The sequence below is a fragment of the Moschus berezovskii genome, chromosome 14 (genome assembly GCF_049115385.1).
Source record: "Moschus berezovskii isolate FMDL1 chromosome 14, NW_MosBer_1.0, whole genome shotgun sequence".
Classification (NCBI taxonomy): domain Eukaryota; kingdom Metazoa; phylum Chordata; class Mammalia; order Artiodactyla; family Moschidae; genus Moschus; species Moschus berezovskii.
The window spans coordinates 22,569,350-22,577,410 of NC_142473.1; positions in this window are offsets into that span (position 1 = coordinate 22,569,350).

Genomic DNA, 8,061 nt, shown 5'->3' on the forward strand with positions numbered 1-8,061 from the left:
AGAGGAGGGAGGGAGAGGTTGGAGATAGGATAGGGAAATTGGACTACAGATAAAATGAGCTGCTGGAGGAGGTAAGAGTGGATGATGTCAAGAGCAGGTGTAAGTACTAGTCTTGGCAAAGAAGCAGGACACTTCTCAGATACAAGAGTAGAGGAAATGCTGGAGACATTTTAAGACAAGGCTGGGAAGCTGAAGGAATTAAATTATTATGGTTTTCCCAGTAAAAGTAAAATTGTATATAAAATTGAGTTGGCACATTTTGGATGGGGGCTAAAAGAAAGAGGAGAGTGTCTAGGAATCTCTATATTTCTGCAGATTCTTGTAGTTAATCAGAGATATATGCTTGATCACTAATTTTGTAAAGACACTGAAAGACTAAGAAATGAAAAGAATTGTCAATAGGGGTTTGGAAACCTTGAAGATGATGGCAGGGGATATCATAGAGGGGGGTAGGCTGTGATGAAGTCCAGAGGACAGGTGTAGGCTGACAGTCTTGACATCATCTGTTGAGGAAAGGAGGGAAAGACAATCAGAAAGGAGAATGGGAAATTCAAGTACCTGTCTATGTCTGGCCATGAGAAGAAGTCCATTCACCAAAGAAAGTTGGGAGAAAAGTAGAGTTATACGTAAATATCTCAACCCTGAGCACGGAGTGCTTTGAATCCTGACTCCTCTAAATGCCAACTAGGAACTCAACCTCCCGAACCTCAATTTTCTCATTTGAAAAATGGGAATAGTGACTTTTGGCTCATACCTTATGTCAAAAAGCTATCATGAGAATTATATATGAACAGAATTTAGGATTCTATATTCTAAAGCTATATGAGAAAATATATAAAAGGGCCTAGTATGTAATAGATATTCAATAGTGATTCTACTATGATTATTTTTTATTTAGGGGAATTTATAACAGAACAATGATTAAAAGAGATGAAAGAAGAAACGTGTGTATTGATGTGAGTTCAGTGGACTTTGGCCCACCTGGGCACATTTGTCAACACAGGCAGAGGGCTTGGGGGGAAGGAGGTATGGTCTCTGTGACAACTGCCAGTTGCAGGATTTGGGAGTCTGAAAAGGGAAATCACAGCAGAAGAAAGACCAACCATTGTGGCAGCTCTTGGAGACACTGGGAAGGGAGGGTGGTGGGCACCAGGCTGCTGTGGACAGAGTCCATTTCTGAGCCATCTGCAAGCATGATTTGGTAGAAGAAGCAGGGGCCTTAGTTTAGAAGCCCTGGGACTAACTGGAGCTGCTCCTTCCACCAGAACCAGGCAAGACACTGTGACCTTCTGAGGAAGCCACGTATTGAGACACATGAGAGTGGTCTGTGGCCTGCTCAGTGCTGTGCCATGTTGGCATTGGGGTCTTAGGGGACAGCCCTGGGCCTGTGTCAGACATGAATGCATGCACATAAAGAGCAGCTCATGCCAACATGATAATATGTTTGATAACACTGACTTTGTCCCTTTTAAAAAACATGGACTTTGTTTATTCATGTATTCAGTTCAGTTCAGTTCAATTCATTTGCTCAGTCCTGCAGACTCTTTGTGACCCCATGAATCACAGCACGCCAGGCCTCCCTGTCCATCACCAACTCCCAGAGTTCACTCAAACTCACCTCCATCGAGTCAGTGATGCCATCCAGCCATCTCATTCTCTGTCGTCCCCTTCTCCTTCTGCTCCCAATCCCTCCCAGCATCAGGGTCTTTTCCAATGAGTCAACTCGTCGCATGAGGTGGCCAAAGTATTGGAGTTTCAGCTTTAGCATCAGTCCTTCCAATGAAGACCCAGGACTGATTTCCTTTAGAATGGACTGGTTGGATCTCCTTGCAGTCCAAGGGACTCTCAAGAGTCTTCTCCAACACCACAGTTCAAAAGCATCAATTCTTCAGTGATCTTAATAAACTTTATTTTTAGAGCAAGTTTTGGGTTCACAGCAAAACTGAGAGGAAAGCACAGACATTCTCCAACACCTGCAGCCCCGATTCATGCACAGCCTTCCCCAATATCAGTTCAGTTCAGTTCAGTTCAGTCGCTCAGTCGTGTCCGACTCTCCGGGACCCCATGAATCACAGCATGCCAGGCCTCCCTGTCCATCACCAACTCCCGGAGTTCATTCAAACTCATGTCCACAGAGTCAGTGATGCCATCCAGCCATCTCATTCTCTGTCGTCCCCTTCTCCTCCTGCCCCCAACCTTTCCCAGCATCAGAGTCTTTTCTAGTGAGTTAACTCGTCGCATGAGGTGGCCAAAATATTGGAGTTTCAGCTTTAGCATCAGTCCCTCCAATGAACACCCAGGATTGATCTCCTTTAGAATGGACTTGTTGGATCTCCTTGCAGTCCAAGGGACTCTCAAGAGTCTTCTCCAACACCACAGTTCAAAAGCATCGATTCTTCGGCGATCAGCTTTCTTCACAGTCCAACTCTCACATCCATACATGACCAAGGGAAAAACCATTGCCTTGACTAGACGGACCTTTTTTGGCAAAGTAATGTCTCTGCTTTTTAATATACTATCAAGGTTGGTCATAACTTTCCTTCCAAGGAGTAAGCGTCTTTTAATTTCATGGCTGCAATCAGCATCTGCAGTGATTTTGGAGCCCAAAAAAATAAAGTCTGACACAGTTTCCACTGTTTTTCCATCTATTTCCCATGAAGTGATGGGACCAGATGCCATGATCTTTGTTTTCTGAATGTTGAGCTTCAAGCCAACCTTTTCACTCTCCTCTTTCACTTTCATCAAGAGGCTTTTGAGTTCCTCTTCACTTTCAGCCATAAGGGTAGTGTCATCTGCAACATCCCCCAAAGAGGGTACATTTGTTCTAATCAATTAACTTGCTTTAGCACATTGTAACCACTCAAAGTCAATAATTTACTTTGGTGTTGTACATTCTATGGGTTTGAAAAAATTCATAATGACTTGCATCTATCATTGTAATATCACACTCAGTACTTACACATCCTGTGTTCTACCTATTTATCCCTCTCTTCCCCAACCCCTGGCAACCAATCATCCTTTCACTGTCTCCATAGTTTTGTCTTTTCTAGGATGTCATGTAGTTGGAATCCTGCACTAAACCGCAGCCTTGGTTTTGTAGCTTGAAGAGGATCATCATAACTATGACAACTCTATGAGGAGGGTATTCTTTTCCCCATTTCATATCCCAGACACTGAAAACCAGGTCATTGCAGGAGATCACAGAGCAGGTGGGGGTGATTCCAGATCTTCAGATCCTCTCCCACAAGGCCTCCAGGTGTGAAGAGGAGAAGGCTGTGATGATGATGATTCATTATTGTCCTGTTTGCAAGGCTTTTCTCATGTAAATCTCTCTTACTTTAAGGGGAAAATGTATTTCAAATATGCAGTTTTTCTTCTGCATCTGTTTCAGCCAGAAAGCTGATTTTCTACTTGCTCTGAATCTCCCATTGAAATACTGCTGTTCTCCTTTTCTGCCAAATCAATCCTGAAAGACATATTCCTGCATCGTTGATCTCCTGACACTTCTCTGGTCCAGCCATTGTCTGCTTGCCCCATCTCATCTCTGTCAGCAATGGATCCTCAGCACAGCACACAGCCTTCCTTGGAAAAGTGATGTCCTTCACCGTGTCATTGCTTTCATTTCCTCTGAACACCCCGGTCCCCTCAGATTTGTTATCCTGGGATTCACCACAGTTAGCCAGGCTGTTTTATAAATGCATTCTCTAACGAGACAGGTCCTATAAAAGCCTAGCTCCATTCTGTAGCCCTGTAGAGCTGAGCTGATAGAGGAGACAGGAAGGAGGGGTGATCTGAGCTTGCATTCTTGGAGGAGAGTGTCCATGTAATAAGACTGCCTGTGTTTGAGAGAGCAGTGGGTATGGACTTGGGAGATGGGCTTTTTTTCTGACTCTGTCATTGCCTGGGTGATGGGGGAGCAGGGCCTTCTTTCAGCAGAAAGAATGTAGACGCTTACAGTGCCAAGCACTAGCTGATTTTGTGGTTTTCTGTGTGGACTAATGACCAGACTCCTTGATGCACTTGTTCCACAGAAGACCTGGGGATCTCTGCCCAGCCCCAAGGAAAAACCCCTCAATCAACTGAGATTGAATTTTCTGCCACCATTTTGAAGGGGCTCTAGCATTGAATTTAAATTGGTTTTAAGTACATGGAAAAATGTGATATGCCTGAATATCTGAGTTTGTAGACTGAGATTCATCCTTGCTATGTTCTAAACCTGAACTCCCACACCCTCGGGCCCAGGCAAGTCTCATCCCTAAATACTCCCTATTGACTTTGCAACATGGCCAAGCCACTTGTCCTTCCAAACAGACTTCTTCTCTACCTCCATGCCTTTGCTCGTGTCTCTGAGAAGAAGCTCATGAACAAAGTTGTTTGGGTATAGTGTTCTTTGATTGGGCAATGCCACCTCTCTGTGTGTGGGAACAGGCATCTAATACACAGACACAGCGGTGACCAGCCTTGAAATGGCCCAGGATGAGAACCTTGCTCAGCAGGACTTCTCTCCATTGGATGGGGCTGGCCAGTGATGTCCCAGTCTTAGTAAATTTGAATGCAACAAACAGAAGGCCAGTCGATACTAGCATGGGAAGTATTGAAGGGATATAAGGGGAAGGTGGTAGGCAGCAGTATCAGTTCAGTTCAGTCGCTCAGTCGTGTCCGACTCTCTGGGACCCCATGAATCACAGCACGCCAGGCCTCCCTGTCCATCACCAACTCCCGGAGTTCATTCAAACTCATGTCCACAGAGTCGGTGATGCCATCCAGCCATCTCATTCTCCGTCGTCCCCTTCTCCTCCCACCCCCAACATTTCCTAACATCAGAGTCTTTTCCAGTGAATCAACTCGTCGCATGAGGTGGCCAAAGTATTGCAGTTTCAGCTTTAGCATCAGTCCTTCCAATGAACACCCAGGATTGATCTCTAGAATGGACTGGTTGGATCTCCTTGCAGTCCAAGGGACTCTCAAGAGTCTTCTCCAACACCACAGTTCAAAAGCATCAATTCTTCAGCGATCAGCTTTCTTCACAGTCCAACTCTCACATCCATACATGACCACGGGAAAAACCATTGCCTTGACTAGACAGACCTTGGTTGGCAAAGTAATGTCTCTGCTTTTTAATATACTATCAAGGTTGGTCATAACTTTCCTTCCAAGGAGTAAGCGTCTTTTACTTTCATGGCTGCAATCAGCATCCGCAGTGATTTTGGAGCCCCAAAAAATAAAGTCTGACACTGTTTCCACTGTTTTTCCATCTATTTCCCATGAAGTGATGGGACCAGATGTCATGATCTTTGTTTTCTGAATGTTGAGCTTCAAGTCAACCTTTTCACTCTCCTCTTTCACTTTCATCAAGAGGCTTTTGAGTTCCTCTTCACTTTCTGCCATAAGGGTGGTGTCATCTGCATATCTGAGGTTATTGATATTTCTCCCAGCAATCTTGATTCCAGCTTGTGCTTCTTCCAGCCCAGCGTCCCTCATGATGTATTCTGCATATAAGTTAAATAAGCAAGGTGACAATATACAGCCTTGACGTACTCCTTTTCCTATTTGGAACCAGTCTGTTGTTGCATGTACAGTTCTGACTGTTGCTTCCTGACCTGCATACAGGTTTCTCAAAAGGCAGGTCAGGTGGTCTGGTATGCACATCTCTTTCAGAATTTTCCACAGTTTATTGTGATCCACACAGTCAAAGGCTTTGGCATAGTCAATGAAGCAGAAATAAATGTTTTTCTGGAACTCTCTTGCTTTCTCCATGATCCAGCGGATGTTGGCAATTTGATCTCTGGTTCCTCTGCCTTTTCTAAAATCTGCTTGAACATCTGGGAGTTCACGGTTCACATATTGCTGAAGCCTGGCTTGGAGAATTTTAAGCATGACTTTACTAGCGTGTGAGATGAGTGCAATTGTGCGGTAGTTTGAGCATTCTTTGGCAGCAGTATAGACCACAAATAAACAGAAATCAGAGGGAACAAAGTAAAAGCATAGCAGTAGATGGAGATATAGAAACAAGGGAAAGAAAGAGACAGTGAGAGAGAAAGGGGGTTGGGGGAGAGTGAGAAAGAGATAGACTTTGTTACCATTACATGTGATGGATTACTTGGATAAGGGACCGTGGATCCATTTCTAAGAGAACAGAGGATAACGCAGTGGTGAGAACTGTGTTGATTCTTGAATATTCCAATTAAGGCCTGACTGTCTTGCTGCAGAGATGGGTCCTGCTTTTTATTTCTCTGTGTATCTTTATATTAAATTCCCATTAACTGAACCAACAGTTCAGTCCTTCGATCTGGAAAATTTCAACACAGTTCTGAGGTCTCCTCTGCACAAATCCCTCTTCTCTCTCTTCTAACCCTGGCTAATTCTATTCCCACTTTGAAACTCTCTTCAGGGGGACTTTCCTGGGGTCCAGTGATTGGGAATCCACCTGCCAATGCAGGAGACACAGGACACAGGTCTGGGAAGATTCCACATACTGTGTGGAAACTAAGCCTGTGCACAACTACTGAGCTACATGCTGCAACTGCTGAAGCGCATGTGCCCCAGAACCCATGCTCTGTAACAAGAGAAGCCAGCACAATGAGAAGGCTGCACACCACAGCTAGAGAGTAGCCTGTGCACCACAGCTAGAGAAAGTTGTGTGCAGCAACAAAGACCCAGCACAGCCAAAAATGGATAAAACAATCAATTAATTAAAAAAACTCTGTTCAGCTGCCTCCCATCCTTTTGTCTTCTTCCCTTTCTCTCCCCAAGGTCTCATTCTCTGGGCTCCTAAGTCTGTAAAAGTCTCCAAACTGTGCTGCCTCACCATTTTGTAATTATCTATTTATTATCCCCATTAGAATTCTGCCTCTTGATGGCAGGAATCCTACCTTATTTTTTTTTATTAAAGGATAATTACTTTACAGAATTTTGTTGTTTTCTGTCAAACCTCAACATGAATCAGCCACAGGTATACATATACCACCTCCCTTTTGAATCTCCCTCCCATCTCCCACCCCATCCCACCCCTCTAGATTGATACAGAGCTCCTGTTTGAGTTTCGTGAGCCATACAGCAAATTCCCGTCGGCTATCTATTCTACATAAGTTAATGTAAGTTTCCATGTTACTCTTTCCATACATCTCACCCTCTCCTCCTCTCTCCCCATGTCCAAAAATCTATTCTCTTTGTCTGTTTCTCCATTGCTGCCCTGCAAATAAATTATTCAGTACCATTTTTCTAGATTCCATACATATGGGTTAGAATACAGTATTTATCTTTCTCTTTCTGACTTACTTCACTCTGTATAGTAGTTTCTCTTTCTGACTTACTTCACTCTGTATAGTAGTAACCCTCTTACACTGTTGGTGGGAATGCAAACTAGTACAACCACTATGGAGAACAGTGTGGAGATGCCTTAAAAAACTGGAAATAGAGCTGCCATATGATCCAGCAATCGCACTCCTGGGCATTCACACCAAGGAAACCAGAATTGAAAGAGACACTTGTACTCCAATGTTCATCTCAGCACTGTTTATAATAGCTAGGACATGGAAACAAGCTAGATGTCCATCTGCAGATAAATGGATAAGAAAGCTTTGGTACATATACACAATGGAGTATTACTCAGCAATTAAGAAGAATGCATTTGAATCAGTTCTAATGAGGTGGATGAAACTGGAATCTATTATACAGAGTGAAGTAAGCCAGAAAGAAAAACACCAATACAGTAGTATACTAACGCATATATATGGAATTTAGAAAGATGGTAATGATAACCCTATATATGAGACAGCAAAAGAGACATAGATGTATAGAACAGTCTTTTGGACTCTGTGGGAAAGGGCGAGGGTGGGATGATTTGGGAGAATGGTATTAAAACATGTATATTATCATATGTGAAACAAATCACCAGTCCAGGTTCGATGCATGATGTAGGGGCTGTACATGTTCGGGGCTGGTGCACTGGGATGAACCAGAGGGATGGGATGGGGAGGGAGGTGGGAGGGGGGTTCAAGATGGGGAACACATGTACACCCGGGGCAGATTCATGTCAATGTATGGCAAAACCAATACAAT